This window comes from Echinops telfairi, unplaced genomic scaffold (assembly GCF_000313985.2).
Source record: "Echinops telfairi isolate 266 unplaced genomic scaffold, ASM31398v2 ScPeMD7_7469;HRSCAF=8507_0, whole genome shotgun sequence".
Classification (NCBI taxonomy): Eukaryota; Metazoa; Chordata; class Mammalia; order Afrosoricida; family Tenrecidae; genus Echinops; species Echinops telfairi.
The window spans coordinates 68,093,068-68,102,281 of NW_022111372.1; the positions used below are offsets into that span (position 1 = coordinate 68,093,068).

The window sequence follows — 9,214 nt, forward strand, 5'->3', positions numbered from 1 at the left end:
GGGGCAGGAGGGGGCAAAAGGAAACAGAGGCAAGTTCTAGGAAGTAAAGGCACAGATTCAGAGATTAACAGAGGAGTGTTTATATGCAAATACATTAATCCATAACAATAGAGGTAATGGCCTATGTACATATATTTATAAGGCAATACACTGAAGCTGCAGGTGGGCCTTGGGCCTCAGCTCATACCTTCCCGCAATAGAAGGACACTTTGTCCTAACAAATTAACATTATGTGACGCCCACACACATGCACACCCTACATGATCACTGAGGACACAATGGATGCATAAGGAGATGTGGTGAAGACAGAGGATTAAAAGTTATTAAAAGTTATAGTGTCTGGGGTCTTAAAGGCTTGAAGGCAACACAAGAACACTTTGCTCTAACAAGTTGGCATTCTTTAATGCTCCCCCCTCCTCCCCTACACGATTGCTGAAGACAAAATGGGAGCATAAGCAGATGTGGTGAAGACAGAGGATGGTGCCCGGCTATTAAAAGATATAGTGTCTGTGTCTTAAAAGCTTGACCTTAAACAAGCAGCCATCCAACAGTGAAGCAACAAGCTCACATGGAAGAAGCACACCAGCCAGTGTGATCATGAGGTGTCATCAAGACTGGGCAACAGGCATCAGAAGATTCACAACAAACAGTAAACAAACAAACAAAAATGCATTGGTGAGAATAGAAGGGGGTTGGAGCGAAGACCCAAAGCCCATCTATGGACAATGGAACACCCCCCTCCCCCCCACAGAGGAGTTGCAGGGAGGGTGTGAGTCATCAGGGTGCAGTAGAGCAATATACCTCTGTGCCCTGAAGGCCTCCTCACCCCCTGCTATCACGACCTCAGTGTCACCTCCCAATCTAGACTAGACAGGAGCATGTTCATAGGTATAGGAAAGAGATAAAACTCACCACACATGGAACCCAGGAACGAGAATGGGAATAGAGATACCAAAAGGGTAGGGGGAAGGGGTACAGAGGTGGGGAGAGAGGGGGGCACCCATCACAATGAATGGCCCATAACCACACACCCCCATTCAGGGGGGAGAACAACAGAAACCAGAGGGGAAGGGAGGCAGTGGTCTGGGTGAAGCTTGAAAATAATTAACAATCTACAATCTATCAGATGGACAGAAGGGTTGTGAGGGGAGAGGGAAGGGGGGAAAAGGAGCTGATCACAAGGGCTCAATGGAAAGTAAATGTCTAGAAAAGAACGATGGAATACATGTATGAATATGTCAGATACAATTGATGTATGGTTTGTAACAAGAGTTGTGAGTCACCAATAATTTGAATTAAAAAAAACCAATTAGATTAATCCACACTCAGTACAACCATTAGTCCAGTCACCCACATTGAGGATTAGCTAATTAGGCATGCTGGCATGGCACCTCGGGTTGTGTTTGGAGCATTGTCTGAGGCATATGCTTTACAAGATATTGCTTCAAGTGCTAGGAAACTTCTTTACTGTCCAATATTGCCTAGAGACATGTACCTACACTTAAGTTTCAGCAAGCCGCACAAAGCAAAGTCCAAATGGTGACTCAGGAAGGTGCACTATATAGTTGTGGTACTTACATAATCTGGTGTCAATTGGAACTTGCGAGGATTAAGAGTGAGGGAGTGGAGTCTAGTCTGTCAATCGGGTCATAGCCAACAAGACCTCTGTGTGGGCATGTCCTTCTCCTGAGAATTCTGGGAACTCCTGTATTTCCTCCCTGAGAAAGGAGACATATTCTCTTTCATTGCTCACTCCCTGAAAGATGCTCTACTGACAAGACACATGGCACTAAAGTGATAGACCTCGTGCCTGGGAACTGGAGGAGCCACATGGAGACCCCTGACAGTGCTGAAATTCTTCTACCACCAATGGATCCACAAGACTTTGCACGCACTGGCCTGTGATTTTCCTGAGTTCGGCATTATTGCATGTGTTTTGTGAGTCTGAAGAGGACTCTATCAATTGGTATCAGACATATGGGCTAATATCAGACTTGTGGACTTGATGTGGACTGGGCTGGGATGTTTTCTGAATATTCAATTGATCTTGTATAACAACTCTTTCTTATTCACATATGAGTATCCCTGGATTTGTTTCTCTAGATACCAAGACTAGAACAATAATACATATATTCACCTTTCTGTCCATAGACCTGCAGCTATGTGAGTCTGAAGAGGTCCCTGGTAGCCTGGTACCCATCAACTAAAGTTGTACTGGGCTGAGATGCCTTCTTGATACCAAATTACTTCTTGTTATAAGGTTATTTAATGTACATAGATGAGTGTCACTGGTTTTGTTTTTCTATCCAAACCAACCTAACATACTATTCATTTGAAAAAAAGAGAAAAGAATCAGAATTTTCAGGGATTGCTGGACAGTGGTTCTGAATTGACACTAATTGCAAGAAACCCAAAACAATCTGAAGGTACATTAATCAGAGTGGAATTATATAGAGGTCAAGTTATTAATAGAGTATTAATTTAGGTTTGACTCACAGTGGGAGTCCCTGAATAATTTTTCCAGTTCCAGAAAGTATTATTGGAATAGATGTATTAAGCAACTGGCAGAACCCACATTGTATCCCTAAAATATGACATAACGGTTATTAGAGTAAGAAAATCCAAGTGGAAGCCATTAGAACTTCCTCTGTCTGGAAAAACAGTAAACCAAAGCCAATATCAGATCATTGGAGATTAGTGCCACCATCAAACAGTTGAAGAATACAAGGGTAGTTATTCTTACCACATCTCACTTAATGTGCTTCTTTGGCCTGTGCAAAAATCAGTTTGATCTTGGAAAATGACAGTAAATTATCGAAAACTTAACCAAGTCGTGACATCAATTTTAGCGGCTTTTCTAGATGAGGTTTCATTGCTTGAGCAAATAAATAATTCTCCTGGTAACTGGTATGCAGCTATTGATCCAGTTAATGCCTTTTCCTCAAATCTGTGTTTGGAAGACAACCAGAAACAGTTTGCTTGCAGCTGTCAAGGGCTACAATACTTTTTTATCACTCACTCTCAGGATTCTGTCATCTGTCCAGGACTATGTCATAATTTAGTCCTCAGGGACTTTGAAAACCTTTCTTTCCTACAAAATATAACCCTGGTTTATTACATTGATGATGTTATGCTGATGGGACCTAGGAAGGAAAAGTATCAATCGCTTTAGACTTATTGGTGAAACATCTGTGTGCTAGATGGTGGGAAATTAACCCACCAAAAATTCAGATGCCTTCCCCCTCAGTGAAATTTCCGGGGTCCTGAGATATCCCTACTAAAACGAAAGGCATGTTAATGCATCTGGCCCCTCCTACAACTAAAAAGGAGGCTCAGTGCCTAGTGGGCCTCTTTGGATTTGGAAGACAACATGTTCCTTATTTGGGTGTGTTACTTGGGCCTATTTTTCAAGTTACTCATATTGGTGGCAGCTTTGCATGGAGCCCAGAAAACAAGAAGTCTGCAACAAGTCCAGGCTGCCATGAAAGCCGCCTGGCCATGGATCCACGTGACCCAGCTGATCCAGCGCTAATGGGAGGTGTTAGTGGAAGATAGGGATGTAGTTTGAATTCCTTGGAAGGCCACTATTGGTGAATTGCAGTGCACACCCTCAGGATTTTGAAGCAAAACTCTGCTATACTCTGTAGACATCTACTTCCCTTTTGAAAAACAGCCTTTGACCAACTGATGGGAAATTAGTGGATGCTGAACACATCACTATAGGCCACAAAGTCACTTTGTCACCTTCGCTGCCCATCAGGAATTGAGTTTTTCTGACTCACTGTCATATAGTGTGAAATACTAGTTAGTAAAATAAAGTTAGTAAAAATAATGTGCACAGCTACACTCCATTATTAAGTGGAAGTGGAATACATGAGATAAGGCTAATGCAAAACCTGAAGATATAAATCAGTTGCGTGAAGAAGTGCCCCAAATGCTTGTGGTCTCCACTTCTGCCATCGTACCATTTTCCTTCCAGCCTACACCTATGGTCTCATAAGGAATTCTCCATGATAAGTCGACTGAGGAAGAAAACTCATGCTGGGTTTATTGATGGTTCTTTAGGTACCCCTTGACAATAGATAGCAGCAGCACTACAGCCCCTGGGAGCACCGGTCTTCCTCCCTGGAGGCAGACACACACTCTCTGCTTCACATTCTGTTGACAAGCCACATGAAGCTATGCTGATGGCAGCCAGAGCCCTGGAGCTGAAGGAGCCACGTGGAGAGGCATGCCAGTGCTGAGATGCTTCCATAGGACTTTTCACTCACTTGCCTGTGATCTTCCTGCTTTGGGCATCATTGCATGTGCTGTGTGAGTCTATAATTTATATACTAGTATTGGACAGATCGGCTAATATACAGTTGCTCTTGGATATAAAACTCTCTCTTACACACATATGAATGTCTCTGGATTTGTTTTTCTATTCAACCCAGAGTGACACATCAAACTTATGAAGACTTTACTTTTCTACTGCTGTCATTGCATGTTTAGAAATAAGAGCTAATGACATCATTGTCAAAGCAATCAATAGTTTTCATGACCACCTGAGTTAGTTAATTGTGCCAGCCTAGCCGATAATCACATGTGGGGCTAATTGACAGGCGGAGGGATAAATGGGTGGTGAGCCTCGCCTTTCTAGTTCTCGGGTCTCTTGTTTTGTGATGGTTGCACTGGGTGCAGCTGCCTTAGCAGTTCCCTGCTTCAGCTTGCAAGATTGACTTCCTGCAAGACATCCCCAAGGAGAAGCTACATGGATCTATCCTGATGCAGCCCTGGGTGCTGGAGCAGCCATGTGGAGACCCTGCCAGTGCTGAGATGCTTGTTCGTTCATTGACTCAGCTTTCCTCCTGCAGTCGGCATCGTTGCCTCTGTTTTGTGAGGTGGAGGACTTTGTGGACTGGTGTTGGGTTAATGGGTTAATGTTGGACTTGTGGGTTTGGGCAGCAATGGGTTGGGATGTCTTCGTGATGCACATATTCTTTACATAAAACTCTCTCTTATACATGAGTTGCTGTGGATTTGTTTCTCCAAAGTACCCAGACTAACACACCACCAAAGAAAAAAAGTTCATTTAACACCATTAATATCTTTATATCTTTAGAATTTTCCATTTTCAATTCTTATGCATACTAATGATTTAAGACTTTCTAGTGTTTACCAACTGAAGACGATGTAAGATTGTTTAGCTGAAATTCAGTGTGTTAAGACTATATGTTTATTTCAGTATAATATTTGGCAGAATATTATTTGCATGTGATCATGATATTATTTGATAATTTCTACTTCATTCAGGTCACATTTCCTTAAAATGATGTTTCCAAGAATGTTGTCTTCCAAATTTATTCACTTCCAGAATAGCATTAATTAGTAGAGGTATCTTAATTGGCATCCCATCAAGTGCTTGAGTCTATTTTTCCCCAATGCTTCAGTGCAGCTTGTAATTCTTCTATATCAAATGGAATCTAGAAGAAGGAATTCCATGAACAAAATTACTGATATTAGATAAATCTTGAATGAACCTAGAGGATACCAGAAAGATGTTTGCCTAAACTTTATTGACTACATAAAATTATTGGACTACATGGGACATAAAAAATTATGGACAACATTGTTAGGAATTGGAATTCCAGAAAATGTATTTTGGTCATGTAGATCGCATACATAGATTAAGAATCGTTTATACAGAAAAATGAAATCCAGCATAGGTTAAATCAGAAAAGCATCTTTTCCTGATACTAATTCAATCTATGAACTGATAAAGTAATTCACAAAGTTGGACTATATTAAGAAGAATGTGACTTTAGGATTAAAGGAGGAATAATTAACAATCTGAAATACACGGGTGTCAAAATTTGATTGCTGAAAGTGAAGAGGACTTGAAACATCATTGATAAAGGTTAAAGACAAGATTCAGTGTAGGTTAGAACTCAGCATAAATAGATAAATTCTACAAATTCTACAAATAATCACATCATGATAAAGGGTAAAAAAAATGAAAGGTCAAGGATTTCATTCTTCTTAGATCAACAATCAATATTCTGGACGCAGCAGTCAAGAAATTGATTGACATATTACATTGGACCATTCTACTGCAAAGATCTCTTTAGAAGGTTAAAAAGCAAAAATGTCACTTTGGTCATCAAAGTAGGCTTAATTCATGCCATATTTTTAATAGCCTCATATGCATGTGTCTTAGTCTAGGTATAGTAGAGAAACAAATCCAGATAAACACATATGTATATAAGAGAGTTTTATGTAAAGAGTAAGTGTACATTAAGAAAGCATCCCAACCCAGTGTTATCCAAGCCCATAAGTCCAACATTAGCCCAAATGTCTGACACCCATCTACAAAGTCCTCCTCAATCTCATAATACACACGCAATGCTGCCGACTAAAGGAGGAAAGCCAAATCAGTGAGCGTGTAAGCATCTCAGCACTGTCAGGGACTCCACACAGCTGCTCCAGCACCCAGGGTTGCATCGGGGTAGGTCCATGTAGCTTTTCCTCAGAGATGTCTTGCAGGAAGTGAGCCTTGCAAGGTGAAGCAGGTGGCTAAGGCAGCTGCACCCTGGCCCGACCACCAGAAAGCAAGTGACCCGAGAACTAGAAAGGCGAGGCTCACCAAGCCATTTATCTCCCCGCCCTTCAATTAACCCCACATGTGTTTATAGGCCATGTTGGCACAATAAACCTTAACTATCTCAGCATGTAAATTATGGAAAATTTGTAATAGGGAGATTGATAAAGAATTGATGCATTTAAATTATGGTATTGACAAAAAATATTGAATATGCTATGTACTTTGAGAATAAGGAGCAAATCTATCTTGGAGGAACTGCAGATAAAATAGTTCTTACATATAAGGATAGAAAACCTGTGCCCTGCTTGCTTAGAACATATTTAAAGGAAGGACCAGTCTCTACAGATAGACAGGTCTGGCATCAGAGAAGGTAAGTGAAATGAAAGAAGTCCTTCAACAGGATGGATTGACACAGTGGCTGTAAAAATGGTCTCAACATACCTACAATGGTGAAGCTACCACTGGACCAGGAAGTTTCAAGAATACCCAGCAGCAGCAACATTTATGAATATTTTTTTAAATATAATTATTGAATATCATTTATTGATAACTTTAATTTTTACCTATATAAACCAATATTCAAACTCCATCTCTAAACTATTCCAGAAAATGAATGTAGTGTGCAATATAATTTAAAGGAGCAATGTGTTGTGTTTAGAATGATTTATTCTTCCTTTATTTAAAATAGTTAAATTTTACTATTTACAAAACATATGTCTATTTTCTTTTCCGGGTTTTAGTTGTGATAATATCATCTTAATTCTTTGGTTGGGGTAATCCTGGTCATTTGAATCATTGCCAGCTCTCCATCTATGGTGGTAACAGCTTTTGATTTTGAGGAACAAACAAGCACACACCAAAAATATGAGGTCAAGTTGAAAAAGAGAGAGAGAAATATTTATGCAAAATATCTGACATTCTGTTGAACAAAAATACCAAATAAGAAGTTTGTTTCCTCAACAGAACCTCTCTAAATATTGGTAGACTTCTGAGGTCATTGTTTCCATCCCTCTAACCCTTCCCGGGACAATTCTACACACGTCAATTTAAACCATGTCAAAATGAATTCCTTGAGGAATTCCAATCATGTTTTTAAAACATTTGATTTAGCGTGGGGGATATAAAGAAGTTTCAAGGGTCAAGATGAGTATTGTTTGATGGATAAAGTAATGTTTCCCAAAGAAATTCTTGTTAGGACAGCCCTTGAAGAACGGACAGGTTGATAGAAACTTTAAAATTTGATGAATTAACTTATTGCATGCCTGAAATTAATTGTTTTGGTTTATAGGTGCCATAGAATCAGTCCTTAGAAATCTTATGTACCGAGAATGAAATGCTGCCTGTATCTGATCCATCCACCACCTTTTCAATCTTTGCGTTCATTCCGTAGCGACTAGGTCAGTCCTACCAGTTGAAGTCCTCCTCTTTTTCACTGAGTCTCTGTTTTACCAAATATGAAGTCCTCTCCTCGGCACCTGTCTTTCCTGACAACATGTAATGTGAACATGAAACAAAGTTTCTCCAGCTTCACAATCTACAGTATGACTATGTATCTATGTATGTATCTAGATTTGTCAACTCGTCTGACAGTCCTGGATATGTTCAATGTTCTTCACAAACAACATAATTAAAATACATCAATTCCTCTTTGATCTTCCCTATTCATTATCTAGCTTTCAAATACATATAAGGTGATTAAAAATATTATTTACACCATGCATATCTTAGCCCTCATGATGATACCTCTGCTTTTTAATATTTTAGAATTCTTTTGCAACAGATTTGCCCAAGGTAATACTTAATCTGCTTTCTTGACTGATGTTTCCATGGACAATGATTATGGACACAAGTAAAATGAAATTCTGGACAACTTCATTTTTTCCCCATTTTATTGGGAGCACTTATGTATATTATAACAATCCATAATTCAATTAGATAAAGCATAATCGGACAACTGCTGCCACCATCATTTACAAAACATTTTCTTTATTCTTGAACTCTTTGATATCAGCTCCCCTTTATGCCTTGCTACTCCACCCTCCCGCCCAGAAAACCTTTATACACACACACACACACACACACACACACACACACACACACACATATACATATATATACATATATATGTGCCATATTTTACACTTTCCAATGTATCTGTTCACCGACTATTCTGTTATTTGTTTCCCTTGAGTGAGGTTATACAGTCATCATTGCTATCAGTTCCCACTACCCACCCCTTTCTACACTTATGCCCATTACTGTTTCTGAAGGATTTATCTATCTTGGATTTCATGCATCAAATGACCTTAATTATACAAATGAACATACACAGGTTTCACAAGATTAATGAGGTGAAAGTTGGACTATGATAGTAAGGGGAGGAAATGTTCCAGAACTAGAGGCTATTTATGTGTTTCATGTTTGCTATATTGCATCCTGGATACACCATCCCTTCTATGTGATCCTCTGTGAGGGATTGTCCAATTATCGTACAGATGGGCTTTGGGTCTCCACTTGGTCTATGCTCCTTCACATCAATTTGATTCCCTGCTTTTGAACTTCTGATAGCTAATCCCATCTACACCTCATGATCACACAAGCTGGTGTCCTCTACACGTAAGCCCCTGGCAT

The 9,214-nt window shown here is 39.8% G+C and overlaps 1 pseudogene; it reads left to right on the top strand.

The window, feature by feature from the left end:
* The window catches only part of LOC105978710, a 15,847-nt pseudogene extending 12,080 nt beyond the window's left edge, over positions 1-3,767 (top strand).
* The last annotated feature ends 5,447 nt before the right edge of the window (positions 3,768-9,214 follow it).